General features: G+C 40.4%; 1 protein-coding gene across 5 annotated transcripts in view; it reads left to right on the top strand.

The window, feature by feature from the left end:
* The first annotated feature begins 3,685 nt into the window (after positions 1-3,685).
* LOC134206338 (diacylglycerol lipase-alpha) overlaps positions 3,686-14,936 on the top strand; it is a 351,723-nt gene continuing 340,472 nt past the window's right edge. For 2 of the 5 annotated variants that reach the window (XM_062682040.1, XM_062682039.1), the window contains exon 1: positions 3,695-4,417. The gene's annotated coding sequence lies outside the window, so the exon portion shown is untranslated. Of the gene's footprint in view, positions 4,418-14,936 lie in introns of all 5 variants that reach the window. The other 3 variants (XM_062682035.1, XM_062682038.1, XM_062682037.1) reach the window with 3 other exon arrangements.

The raw sequence follows: 14,936 nt of genomic DNA, 5'->3' as shown, positions 1-14,936 counted from the left end.
CTTGAAAGGAGGCTTTCGAGGCCTCTTGAAAGGAGGCTTCTGAGCCTCTTGAAAGGAGGCTTCTGAGGCCTCTTGAAAGGAGGCTTCTGAGCCTCTTGAAAGGAGGCTTCTGAGCCTCTTGAAAGGAGGCTTCTGAACCTCTTGAAAGGAGGCTTCCAGAACCTCTTGAAAGGAGGCTCTGAACCTCTTGAAAGGAGGCTGGAGCCTCTTGAAAGGAGGCTTCTGAGCCTCTTGAAAGGAGGCTCTGAGCCTCTTGAAAGGAGGCTTCTGAGGCCTCTTGAAAGGAGGCTCTGAGGCCTCTTGAAAGGAGGCTTCTGAGCCTCTTGAAAGGAGGCTCTGAGCCTCTTGAAAGGAGGCTTCTGAGCCTCTTGAAAGGAGGCTTCCGACTCCGAGCCTCTTGAAAGGAGGCTTCCGACTCCGAGCCTCTTGAAAGGAAGCTTCCGAGCCGTTTGAAAGGAGGCTTCCGAGCCTCTTGAAAGGGAGCTTCCGAGCCTCTTGAAAGGGAGCTTCCGAGCCTCTTGAAAGGAGGCTTCCGCTAACTGGTCGTTATGCATATTATGTACAATACAAAGCATTGCTGATCTTTGCTCATTTGCTCGCAATAAGTTACATTCGACGCAGAATCTTGTCCCATTGTTTCCTATTGAAAATCGGACAGATCGAACTATGGGCTCAGAAGTATGGTCAAAATACTATTTATACCAGGTATCTGGCACCTTCAATCCTACCCACTACGTTTGACAATAGCCAACATCATTGGGTTTCCCACTGACAATTCTATTTTGTAAACAAAACACTATTCCAAATTGATTTTTTTTTTAAATAGTCGTAATTTTCATATTTCAATCGGCACCAAGCGCACTACATGGCAGGTTTTCGACGACTGTTATTTAAATTAGCCCTCGTATTAAATTAATCGATGATTTTGATGCTGGCATCAGAAACATGGCCGCTTCGCAGATCCCTGATTTATACATACTATTTGTTACATAAAGGTTCTCTTTTTTGACGTAGGATTACGTCCTTCGAGAAGATAGGGAGGTCATTTGAGACCGTCACGAAAAGTGCCGTCACGATAACTCTAGGATACGATGTGCCAATTAGTCATTAAAAATCGTACCGCTTTTCTGTCAAAATCGTACCGGTTGCTGATTGGGTGAAAATGACAATCGATTGCTTCGATCGGCGGTATCACATTTTCAAAAGGGCAGCTTGTTGTTACCTTAGCCGTGTTGCTGGGTATTAAAATTGAAATTTATGACAAAATTCAAATTTTGTTTTTTGATTTTTTTATTTTTTTTTTGATAGAATGCTAGACTACAAATTATGTATGCGATAACTCAGCCGTCTTCCAACCGATGTTGTCGATTTTGGTATCAATCAAGCTTTTCAAGAGTTTGTCCAACTAAAAAAAAACAATAGATTTAAAGTACTAAACTATTGAAAAATCAAATCTCGCAAGGCACCGTTGAAAATCGGCGAACCAATGTCGTGTATCACAATCACAGACATTAAAAACGTGCATCTAATGGGCTGGGTTCTAATTCTCAGTTCTATCAAGACTACACGGAGAGCAGACACGAAGGCCGCATTGCAGCTAACGCAATGATTGAAAGGATAATCATCGAGTGGCTGTCACCGACAGCAGCAAAAATCAAGTGAAATTTTCCACGAAATAACCGGACTATGATTGGGTTGCTGTTGGTGTTTAGATAAACGCATTGTGAAGAGAAAATCGTTTCTTTTCAGAACCATCATTTTATAGGGTAGAAGAAAACCAACTAACGTTTGGTTTTTAGTGATTAGAAAGGCACATTGCGGAATGGATATCAATTCTTATCGGGCCTACATTTTATGAGAAGGATTGATGCGCGGAATGGCGTCGGTTGCGGTCCCGCAACGTGTGGATCGAGTGGTCGAGTAGGAAAATCGTCGAGTGGTCGAAACGAGTTTTCTTCAAATTATAAATCAAAATCGCTCGACAACGGTAGAAAGTTGTCGTCGGCAGCAGACGCTGCACCAATCTATTCGCGTGGATGGCGTCTATAGCGTTTCAGTGGCAAATCATCCAGTGGCTTACGTTGGCATCAGTAGCAGTAAATAAAAATTTCTCTAGAGATTCTTTTTTTTTTATGGTTTCGTTGTTTTTGATTGGAAAGGCGCTATATTGAAAATAATTCGGTTCTTTCAGGGCCACTATTCCATACTATAAATACTGATCTAAGAAAACTATTCTAAAAAATGCTAAATACAAGCGCTTGATTGCATTTCATTTGCAACGATGGTATCCTAACGATCCTAGAAACTTACCATCACCGTTAGTGAACATTTAATTTACTCTTTACGTAATCCAAGGGAGCACCCATAAATTACGTCACGTTCAGAGTTAGTTGGCCGAAGTGTGACAATCCATACAAAAAAATTGAATGATTCATACAAAAAGTGTGACATAGGGGAGGTTGAAAATTGCCAATTTTTGCGTTACGTAATTAATGGATCTTCCCCAACATGCAATTGGTGGTCGTGTCTATTTTTCATTCATTCTACATAGGGGGATGTCCTTTACAAAACCCTGGTTTTCGATTAAAATAGTATTTTTTTCCGAGAAAAAGTTGTTTTAGTGACTTGATCTAAAAAATAATGTTTTTCACTGATTGACCCGAAAAACGTGACCCATTCTCCAAAAAGTGATGTGCTATCATGCCTGTGTCTGAACCGTCTGAACGACGACGTGGAAGCCGTTTCTATACCTTGACATAATTTCAGCAAAAAATGATGCAATGCTGGATCACGGTTAACTTCAATTGCACATCCTCGTGAAATAAGAATGCGTACCACATCCGTTTGAAGATTTCCCCATTCCCCATTCTTTCACGATTGAAACTGATTGGCAGCATTCTGAGGCACATTTGAACGAGATAGACCTCAACATCACTTGGTGAATTAATCCGATTTTCACAACTCATTCAAAGCATTATCGTTGACAAAATTTATTATGCAATCATGTCATCTAAGGCTGGCAAATGGAATTATCACATTAGCTTAATTACGTTAAGCTGACTTGGCGAAATCAGAAAAGTACTTATCTATCAATCTTTTTTCTGGCTCTGTGGCAATTAGAACACGGCCGTCGTTCAAATTGTGATATTGTACCACTTTTGCATGGATTTTTATCTTGTGTGGCAAGCCTATGAAACGCTTACACCACTCGCAAATATCGAGAATGGATACCGTCGTATCTGGATCGGCAATGCAACGCCCCAGATTGCAAGGCTTACTGGAGGCCCCATCCATAAGCCACATAAACTTTTCTTCACTGATTACTTTTTTACCCTAGTCTTGCTGTTTTTGCTCTGTACCTTGTACCTACCTGCATTACAAGTGATTCCCACCTTTATGATTCGCTATTCCAAATTTATACTCAACTTGAAGAACCACTTTTTCCCTTGCGACAAACGGCGACCGTGACCGGTATGAAAGAGAACAGCGAGTTAGCATTCGCCCCTCAAATGGCAAGCGGTGTAAGATAAATTTTGCGCCCTAACGAAACCACCTGAATGACGTGATTCAGCTGATTCGTGCGACGATCTTCACCACACTGAGTGGATATGACTGCCTTATGTTTATTGGCATTTGGTCGCAAACCGAAGCAAAAACAACGGTCACCCATTCAGCAAATTGACCATCGCCGCCGGCTGGCCGGTCGTCGGTCGTTGCCAGTCGCTTCGTATGACGAGTGACGAAAACGCCGAAGCCGGGTGCGGTCGTGATCATCGAGTGAAGTTTGTTTTGTATCGAATGCTAAAATGACTCAATTTGTTTATGATTGTGATTTTTCGAACGTGAATCGGATCTGTACGTGGAAAGGCTGCGTTACGCAGCAACTTGCTTGCCGGGTGACTTTCAGAAAGTGATAAGAATCATAAACAGTGACGCTACGAAAGCAAATTCGTAGTAGGATCGTAGTAAGCGATAGTAATCACCATCGAATGATAACGATGGCGAGGGAGAGACCGTGAGAGAGCCAGTGCAGTGCAGACGCCCGCGTATCATATCGCCGTGAGAGTGTAGTTCGAACGATAGTGGTGAGAAATTTCGTCCAATTGCATATGGATGAATTACAACACTGGCGCGGACTGATAACGATAGCGCGATATCGTAAATCGTTTGACATAGAAGGAATCCCGTTATCAGTTTAAGTTAACAGAAGTGATAAGTGAACATCAAAGAAAGAGATTTAAAAGATAATCCATGAACATGGAACCGTGGGATGTAATTTCTTTTATTTCCGGTAGTGATTGGCTCATCGGAACGTATGTGTTGATAGAATAATGCAAAGTAGTGTGAATGAAATCTAATTGGATTCGTTGTTTTTATAAACGAATCTGAATCCAAGCAGGCAGTGCATAAATATAAGGTATTGTTTATGTTTTTCCTTTCATGTTGTACGTGCTTAACCCTCTGCAGGCATACATTTGTTTGCTTTTATGATTTTTTCCCATAAAACAGATTTGGTCTCGTTTTGCATATTGTTTTCATTTACTTTTTTACTTGCGTATATTTAAAATGTCGATTTTTATCCCAATTCGATACTAATATAATACTTAAGTATTTAATATTACCTATTTTTAAATAGTTAGTAAAATTGTCTAAAAACTACTTACAACGTTGTTTGGTGAAAAAGTGAAAAATATGATAAATCAAATGAATTCAAAATCAGAAATGAATAAGGAAAGCAAGACTAGACATTAAAGGGTTAAAAAGCGTAGCATTTTGGGTTTCCTCAGTATGAATGGTTCCGGCAAGCAGCTAGACAACGAACGGTGCATTGGTATTCATTGCAGACGTCGCTGGCCAAATTTGGTATGGCTTCGTGGTTTCGATTTTAATGAGGAAGTACGTAATGGATTAAAAGCGACCTAATGAATCACAGATATTAGTAAGACAGAACCCTTTACCTCCATCCATCAAATCATTTGATGCATTTCAGTTACTTCTGAAAAAATAAAATTCAGTTTGAAATTGTGTCCCAAGGTAGCCATCGGGCAAGTAAGTACAAAGGGCTACGTGACGTTTCGGTCGTTCAAAACGTGATCCTTCACAGTGCAGGTGGTTAGTTCGTTTTGCTTTTTGTGTAAAAAAATGCACGGTCGCATCACTTATCAGAGTGAATCCAGATCCCACGATGCATATCGATTAACTGATAATCCTTCTTGTGGTTTTTGTGGAAAGATAAACAATGTCTTCAAGTAGCAAAAACCACCTACTCATATTCCTTCCCTCTTCTTAACTGACTACAAGGCCGTGGCCGGCGTTGTTATCGATCATTTGAACATTTGAGTCACTGAAACTTGCACACTGAGAATGCATGAACAATAATTCAGTTGATTCTTTGTTTCTTACGAATTCCTCTAGGAATTTCTTCAAAAATTCTTAAAGAAATTACTTCGAAAATGCTTTCAGGGATTCCTTTGAAATTCCATTGAAAAATTCTCCGCAAATACCCAAGAAAAAACCTTTAGAAATTCCTTCAAGAACACCTACAATTATTTTAGGAATATCTTCCGAACTTCCTTTAGAAGAAATCTTTCGGAAATTTCTTTAGGAATTTCTTTGGAAATTAATTTAGGAATGTCTTCGGAAACCCATTTAGGCATTTATTTGGGACTAGTCGACCCGGCAGACGTTGTCCTGCATAGTAGGCGAAAAATAGCGCTGTAAACTTCCCATGCGAAATTTCCATACGAATCTAAATTTAAGTTTTTCATGATTTTCTCAACTTTACTCATGATTTTCGAATAAGCAAATATCATATAAACCCGTCGGAAACTATAACGTACGTTTCTGCTGAAGGAAGGCAGAAAATCCATCCGTTTTCGCGTTATGCGGATACGAACACAGACCATTTCATTTTTATTATATAGAAGAAGATATGTATCAAGAAATCATTCAGATTTTTTTTTGGAACTCATTCAGGAATTCACTCCAAAATCCCAATATTCTTTAAAAAAAAAATTATTATCGTTCCGGAAAAATGGACGAAGGAATTCATAAGTAAAATTAAAAGAATTTTTGGATGAAGTTTTAAAGAAATTTTGAATGAGTCTCAAGAATTTCTTTCTAGAGCTTTCCAAGGGATTTCTTAAGAAAATACTGGTGATTTTTTTAAAAGAAATTAACGAAATAATTGCTGATGCAATTTCTTGAAAAAGTTCGAACGAGTTTCTAAACTATTTGCCATAGGAAGTCATAAAGAAATTTCCGAAGGAATTCTCTTAAAGGAATTTCGGAAGGTTTTTCAGGAAAAAAAAATTGTAAGCATTATCAAAATATTTTCCATAGGAATTTCGACCAAATTTCCAAAGGAATCAACAAAGGACAAATTCTTGAAAGTAGACGATAAGGAGTTTTCGACGAATTTGCTGAAGGCATTTTCAAAGAAATTTCGGTTGAAATTTTCAAAACGCAAAGATTGCTTCAGGATTATCCAAGGTTTTCCAGAAGGAACTTTAGAAGCGATTCTTTGGGAAATTCGAATCTATGACTAAAGGACGTGGGCCCTCCTTAGCCGTGCGGTAAGACGCGCGACTACAAAGCAAGACCATGCTGAGAGTGGCTGGGTTCGATTCCCGGTGCCGGTCTAGGCAATTTTCGGTTTGGAAATTGTCTCGACTGCCCTGGTCATAAAAGTATCATTGTGTTAGCTAGCCTCATGATATACGAATGCAAAAATTGTAACCTCGCGGTTAATAATTTGGAGACCCTAGAACAGCGGTTCTCATTTTTTTTCTTAAGAGGTACCCCTTCGAACTTTTCCATTAATTGAGGTACCCCCTTTGTTTATTGCTGTAAATGCAAATAAGCTTAACTTATAAGATATATGAAAAATGGACGTTTTCAGGAACACATGGCTCTCAAAAAAAAAATTCTAAATTTTCATTTTGAAATGAGTCCTCCGAGCCTTTTGATGCCCTTTACAAAAGGAGAAAAGGAAAAAGTAAGCTATCTCAGCCTTATAAAACCATTAAACGATTAGCGTTTCGCTCTGACCGTAGTTTCGATCATTGAATGTGGTCTTTTCCAACGATGCTCGTGGAGGACCAACGCGTACTGGTATTTTTTGAAAGGAAAGTGCTGCGTACCATCTATGGTGAGGTGCAGATGGCGGACGGCACGTGGAAGAGGCGAATGTACCAGCTACATCAGCTGTTGGGAGAACCATCCATCGTTCACACCGCAAAAATCGGAAGACTGCGGTTGGCCGGGCGCGTAACCAGAATGTCGAACAGTAATCTGGTGAAAATGGTTCACGACAACGATTCAACGGGAACAAGAAGGCGAGGTACACAGCGGGCAAGGTGAATAGATAAGGTGGATGACAATTTACGGACTATCCGCAGAATGCGTGGTTGGCGACATGCAGTCATATATCGAGCTGAATGGTGAAGACTTTTGTGTACTGCAAAGGTCACTCCGACCTTAGTCTGGTAATAAATAAATAGAGACTGAGATAGCCGAAATCTGTACATAAAAAACTATTTCCAGTCGTCTCCAATACCATGGAAAAAAAATTTAAAGAAAAAATCTTAAAAGGGGCTTCCGGGCCTCTTGGAAGGAGGCTGCCGAGCCTCTTGAAAGGAGGATTCCGGGCCTCTTGAAAGGAGGCTTCCGAGCCTCTTGAAAGGAGGCTTCCGGGCCTCTTGAAAGGAAGCTTCTGGGCCTCTTGAAAGGAGGCTTCCGGGCCTCTTGAAAGGAGGCTTCCGGGCCTCTTGAAAGGAGGCTTCCGGGCCTCTTGAAAGGAGGCTTCCGGGCCTCTTGAAAGGAGGCTTCTGGGCCTCTTGAAAGGAGGCTTCCAGGCCTCTTGAAAGGAGGCTTCCGGGCCTCTTGAAAGGAGGCTTCCGGGCCTCTTGAAAGGAGGCTTCCGGGCCTCTTGAAAGGAGGCTTCCGGGCCTCTTGAAAGGAGGCTTCCGGGCCTCTTGAAGGGAGGCTTCGGGCCCCTTGAAAGGAGGCTTGGGCCTCTTGAAAGGAGGCTTCCGGGCCTCTTGAAAGGAGGCTTCCGGGCCTCTTGAAAGGAGGCTTCCGGGCCTCTTGAAAGGATGTTGTGAAATCTCCGGTAGCGGTAGAGCGTAATTGCTAAAGCGGACAAAATTCACACAAACTGGAGGACATGTGCTCAACCATGAAATAAAGTTCAAGAATCTCACGAATGTTCATTCATCACATATATTCGACTGTCATTTCCTTTTCTTCTACTGCTCCTGCTATCTACTCTCTCCTTTCTCTAATCATTCTGCTTACAGACTAACAGTTTGTGTACTCACGAATCTTCTTCTTGGGTGCACCCTGGCCTACCAACTTTCTGACGGCTCACTTGCCGCCGGGATTATCCGCCTCATGCACCCTGCCATCGCACCACTCGCACGACGAACGTCCTCCGCTGGAGACCCCTCTGGCCGTCCAGTACGACCGCGTTCGGTTCCTTCACGTACCAACGATCTGATTGGGCTGGAACAACTCCGAAGTCCGAGGAAAACGGACACCGTACTCCACGATGACCCGGCAAAACCGATCCGCAACTCGACGAAGACTGCTAAGCGATCCGGCCTATCTACCCGTCCGGTGGAGATGCTTACGTTATCTGACAAGAACAACGGTCCTCCAAGCTCACGGTCTGGCAAAATAGTAGTCCAAGAGAACGCCAGTCTTCAAAAACACCCCAATGGATGGGGTATTTTGAACTGTTGAGACTCTGGCCGACTTTAGAGACCGTTCTGTGATCAGCTTCGGACAATTGTGGCCAATTTTAGCCTTTGCTCGACCTTGTTCGATGTTTTCTCGATCAGCACAAAGTTTTCGTCGCTATTTTTTCCTCGGTTGGAAATCCGGACCATCTGAGAGATGCAAATTGCCTTAACTTCGCCCACTACTTTTGTGTTTGCCTGCGATGTAGGCCGTCTCGGGTTTTACTTCCTCCCGCTGAAGTTAAAACACCTCCACAATTGTACGCACAGCACGAATCAGTTTAACGGCACTGAATATATTGTCCCTCGTGTGTGGACAAAAGTGTAACTTGTAGTGGATGCCTGATGATGGCGACGGCGATGCTTCTCACAGAGGCGACCCGGAAACAGTGTCGTACGTTTCTGCTATCAATGCGACATACGTTGTGGTCGTTCGAAGTGTGCGTGTGTTTCAGTCACGTCAAATTGACACGACAGCGTACGGAAGGGCTTTTTGTTTCCCGCAGGGATGCATTTCTGGTTTGTATTCGAATTGGCGGTTGGTACGTTATGCGGGCATGCGAGGCGATATTTGCGATCCATATTCTGACAAATCTTTACGAATTTTAATGAATGAACATACTAAATGACGTAAACGTAACAAGGAGGCTTCCGGGCCTCTAGAAAGGAGGCTTCCGGGCCTCTTGAAATGAGGCTTCCGGACATCTTGAAAGGAGTCCCCGGACCTCTTGAAAGGAGGCTTCCGGACCTCTTAAAAAGAGGCTCACAAACCTGCTGAAAGTAGGTTTCCGAGCCTTTTAAAAGGAGGCTTATGAGCCTGTTGATACACTCAAAAACAAATCTGATAATTATTGTATTACATCCTGGCATATACATTTTTTCATTTCGTTTATTTTTAGGCTCAGACGTGTGTAACACTTTGCGGAGCCATCAGCAAATGTTTGTACTTAATTACAAAAACAAACCTAAATTCTAATAGCAACTAATATTAGAACTAGTTATAGTAAACTTCAATTTCTTCAACTGCAGTATTAAATGCTTTTGCAATTCTCGCTTTGTAATCTTCAATTTATTGCTTTTCGTTCGTTATCGTCTGCTTTCTTCTCGTACGTACACTGAACCGTCTCTTTCCGCTATGTTAGATCGAAGATAGGGTACCAGCACGCTCGCTTGTAGAAGGAGTAGCTACGCTCTGCGTTGAAACAACATCGGATGGTTTTCGTTGCTTTAGTTTCATTTTACCACTTTCCGTAATTTTGTATCGACACGAGACTGATCCGCACAGGGTTCTGTTGTGCCTTCTTTGTTTCTCCGGCGGTGCTATTGCTTGATTCACAGTGGTCTTCTCTTCTTATAATGAATTTTCTCGTTGTTTTTCATCGGACAAAATTTGTTCATGTGAGTCTCCGACCTGCATGCAAAACATTTCGCTTTTATTCCATCATAATGGATCCTCCTTACGATGGTTGAAATAAAGTATTTTCGGAATATCCTCCTCAATGTCCATGTAGATTCCTCGGACTCCAGTAAACATGTCCAGCAGGAATTCAGCTGGGAATCGTTCACGAACAGTTCGTTTGACTTTACCAAACTTAGACATTACCGATGATAGTTCGGAATCTGAAATCTCCGGCGGAAGATCGTAGACTCTCACATAACGAGAAAATTGTCCCGCTACAGACATGCGAACTATCACTTGTTTACCGTTGGCATATAAGAATGGAAGCACTTCTTCATTGTTCTCTAATGAAAAGGACATAGAGGGTTCGGACTTAAAGCGTATAAATACTGACTTTTCGTCCCATCCCATCTCAGAATGGTCTCCTTTAATCGCTGTAATCGCTTTAATTGATGTGTTTGTTATTGCCCAAAAATGGTCTAATAGCCGAAAAATTTGAACATATTGACATAAGGTGAGTGAATCCAGAACAAAACATGATCAGAACACATTGAGATAGGGAGGTTATCGAAATGTAGAATGTCCAAATGTATATAATGAAGGGACCGAGGAAACCATCGACATATGATGAGATATCGAGATATAGAGCATCGAGATGTAGAGAGTCGACTGTAATACAAATCTTTCCGATTTCAATACAACAATTGTATTAAACCCTTCCGGAATTGTATATGCCAAATTATTATACAGTTCCTGTAAGGTCCCTTTAAAGAACTGTATTAAAATCTTCCATCCGCTGATTGGGTGTAGGAGCCTTCCGACCCTCTTGAAAAGACACTTCCGAAGCTTTTAAAAGAAGGAGAAAAAAAAAGTTTGAAGAAAAAGCCTAAAAGAAGGCTTCCGGACCCATTGAAAGGAGGCTTTCCGAGTCTTTTAAAAGGTGGCTTTGAAGCCTGTTGAAAGGAGCCTTCGGAGCCTCTTGAAAAGGAAAATGTTATAAGCAAGATTTTGGAAATATTATAAGCTAGATTTTGCTTTGGAAACATGTTTCGAAACTTGCTGTCGTATACTTTGTCTCTTCCATGTGTTCAGAATTATAGATTTTTTACCTTCGACCTTTTGTCTTTCGACCGACCTTCTGTCCCAAAGCCGGTAAATTCTGAAGCAATTTTTAGAATTCCTTCTTTGAACTTTCAAAGAAATTTTCTTCCATCACGTGACGTGATGGTCACGGTCACGTGACTTTAATGTCTGGGTGGTAAAAGGCTACCCCCCTTTCTCTAAACCTAGAGATTCGAGTCTACTGCAAACTTCTCAGGCTCAACGTTGATCTAGTTAAGAAGGCTCGACAAAAAGGCAGATAGTCCATCAACGTCCCAGTACTAACTTGTATGGTTAAAGCAAATTTTCATTGTTGTCACAAATTGAGGAAAAAATGCTGAAAATCACTTGATTAGAATCACCCCTGAATGCATCTTACTAAGCACCGTAGCATGCGGTTGGCCGGGTTAGCTCCCGCCAAGGACACCAGCCCTCAGGGGAGCGCCGAAATCAAAAGTTACGGTATGAGAAACAGAATATTTTTATTAGTTACAGGGCCAAGCCAAAGTGAGAAACCGACATTTCGTTTTCTCCGGCACCAGTTACAAGAAGCCAAAAAGAAAAAGTTTAAAAATCTAGGTATTATACTAAGGACACATCTCTTGTATTTGTACCATGGGACTAGGCGACAAGAATATATTTCAACACCCAACCACAGGTTGCAACATTTTATTTAAAAAAAAATATTTTAAGCTCTTTTTAGTGGAATGTATTCAACCGTCTAAGATGAGTTTAGTACTCTCCATTTAATTCCACTAATTATTTTGTTATCTTTGCAGATACGTATTTCGACCACAACTGTGTGGTCGTCTTCAGTGTCTCGTACTTGACTCGACTCGACTCGACGACAATTTTATTGCAATATCGCATTAGTTTCGCGTACAGTTTGCCATAATTTGCGACATACGCACATATTGCATTAAATTAACGTGCATTACGTCCCCGGTTACGAGAAAATAAGAACTGGTTATGTGTTTGTGTGGGTAGAGGTGTGCACCGCCGCCGCCGACAGTTTTTGGCACGCCGCCGCCGCCGACATTTTTGCATCGGCGCGCCGCCGTTTAAAAATTGTCACGCCGCTGATCTATAATTTTCCACGCCGATTCAAATTTGAAGAAGTCCGCAGAATTTTCAGTGGAAATTCCGTAGAATTTTCTGATTGATCCCTACAACATCACGTTGAAACTCCAGAGAATTTTTCGTGGAAATCCAATGATTTTTTTTGAAAATTCCGTACATTTTTTTGTTAAAATTTTGAAAAACTATCCGTAAAAACTAAGAAAAAACTCGTGCGAAGCATTTCCCGTTGAAATCCGAAGAATTTCTCGTTGAAATGGAATTTTTGTTCAGAAAAGGATCGTTCAGCAGAAAGCTATTTGGCCGAAGTCCACAAGGCTGACACAGTATTGATTTTATCACGTTTTCGACCCGATTTTGTCACCCCAAAAAAATTGAAAGTTTTAGTCGTTCTTTTTATTTTTGTAAATAATGCCGCAAACAAAAATGATTTTCATAAAATAACTTTCACCGACTGTAGTTTATTATGAATCATTTCTGAACACTTGTCAAGATTTTTGTAAGCCTAATGTCATCTTCCAAACTTAGACTTACATGTTCATGATAGAATTAGAGGCGAAAGAACAGAATTGATAGTTCCGTTAGGATACGGCAGGCATGAAGAATGTTTTTTTAGAAGTCGATTTGAAAGCGAGCGGAGGGCAATATTTGTGATGGCACATATCGCACGACCTTCCTTCTGCCACTTCGCGTAGAAGTAATACACTCAAATCATTAATTAGTTTTGTAAGCCTTTTCGACAAGAAATCATGGGTTCCGTTCACGTATTTTGGCTTCCCAAGCCATAAACTGATTCATATTTGTGAAACAAATATAAAAATTGAGAATAACTTTTTTTTCGATTATGTCACATTTCCTATTTTGTCACCCCAAAATTCATCATGGGGGTGATAAAATGGGGATATATTACGGTAGTTGTTTGTTCTAATTAATGGACGCAATAGTTCTAATCCCCAACAAAAAAACTGTTTGATCGAATATGTCGTTTGACCGAATAGACCATTTGGTAAAAGACTATCTAGCCTAAAGTTATTTGGCCTTTGTCATTTGGTCGAACAGTTCATTTGACTGAAAAAATCGGTTGGCCGAATAGCTTAATTGGCCAAAAATAACCTTTGGCCGAAATGGACATTCGGACGAAAGGGTCGTTCGGCTGAATGGGTCATTTTGGTTATTTTCAAGACATCAACGGAAGGACCCGGATAAATCTGATCAACTTCCCCAGAAAAGTTTTTCCAGATTATTCATTTGAAAATTACGGGAACTACTTTGAAGTTTTGAGAATTCTTTGAAATTACCAAGAGGAGTTCTTTGGATTTTGTAAGGAAAATTGTTTGGAACTTCATCGGAAAATTCTTTAGATTTCACATGAGAATCTCTTCACAATTTTTCCGAAAAGTTCTTCCAAATGAGGCATTCCACGGGGGCATGTCAGTCGATCCTGAGCGACCATTTCGAAAATATTTGAAACTCTGCACAGTTTTTCAATTTCATCTAAATCGTCATTTTTCGATATCAAATCTTCATATTGAGTCACGACTAACTTTTCAAAAGGGTGTATGTGAAAATGGTTCAAAAATATTTAAAAAGCTGCACAGCAAAAACGGAATGTTCGATTGTTATGATTTTTTCAGCAAAGTTAGACAACTAAATGGTGATTCTTAAGAAAATGTGCACAGTAAAAAAATTTTTTTGCCTTTAAAAATATCATTTTGTCACAAAACTCAAATATCTCAAAACCCTATCTTTTTTCGAACGTAATTTTTAGGAAAACGGTCCATTATATTAGCTATCTACCATAAAATTTGGTGATGGTAAACTAATAAACAAAAAGTTATGACATTTCAAACATTTCACAATTTTCACATTTAGTAAAAAAATTTTTTTTCTGTGTAAGTTATTTCGAGAATTGCAGTTTGATGCAGATTTTATTGTTAAGGGACGTGATTTAAACAAGTTGTTTTCATGATATTTTGATTTAATTATTCATAGCATCTATAAGAAACTTAGACACGATCCAGTGTTGTGATCAAAAGTATTGATAGTGTCATAATTTTCATTGCACGTGACTGGCGAAAAATTCTTTTAATAGTGTTGAAACCTGTTGATAATAACGTTGATAGAAACATATCAGAAATGTTATTTTTAAGACAAAAGCTGCAAAATCAAAGATTTATATACACGTGTACGTCTATAGTTTACCTGCAAAAATATACCTCTTAGAGAATAGACTTTATGATCGGGAGGAAACGGGTATCTTCAACAACAACAAATGCATGATAGGTACATACCATGACAATGCTCACGAAAAAGCAAAAAAATTACTACTACTAAGGTTGTTAAAGATCTTATAGTAATTTTTTTCTTCAGTCAAGCAAATGACACCAAACTAGTCAGTAAAAACTTAAAAGTGATTTTGTTTATTGAAATATTACGAACAACATGAGTAGAGGTGTGCGCCGCCGCGCCACGCCGCCGCCGCCGGCAGTTTTTGGCACGCCGCCGCCGCCGACATTTTTGCATCGGCGCGCCGCCGTTTAAAAATTGTCACGCCGCTTATCTATAATTTTCCACGCCGATACAAATTTGAAGATGTCCGCAGAATTTTGGAAGTGGAA

This window comes from Armigeres subalbatus, chromosome 1, assembly GCF_024139115.2.
Source record: "Armigeres subalbatus isolate Guangzhou_Male chromosome 1, GZ_Asu_2, whole genome shotgun sequence".
Lineage (NCBI taxonomy): Eukaryota > Metazoa > Arthropoda > Insecta > Diptera > Culicidae > Armigeres > Armigeres subalbatus.
Note: the sequence above shows the minus strand (reverse complement) of the source record. Positions and strands in the feature narration are given on the sequence as shown.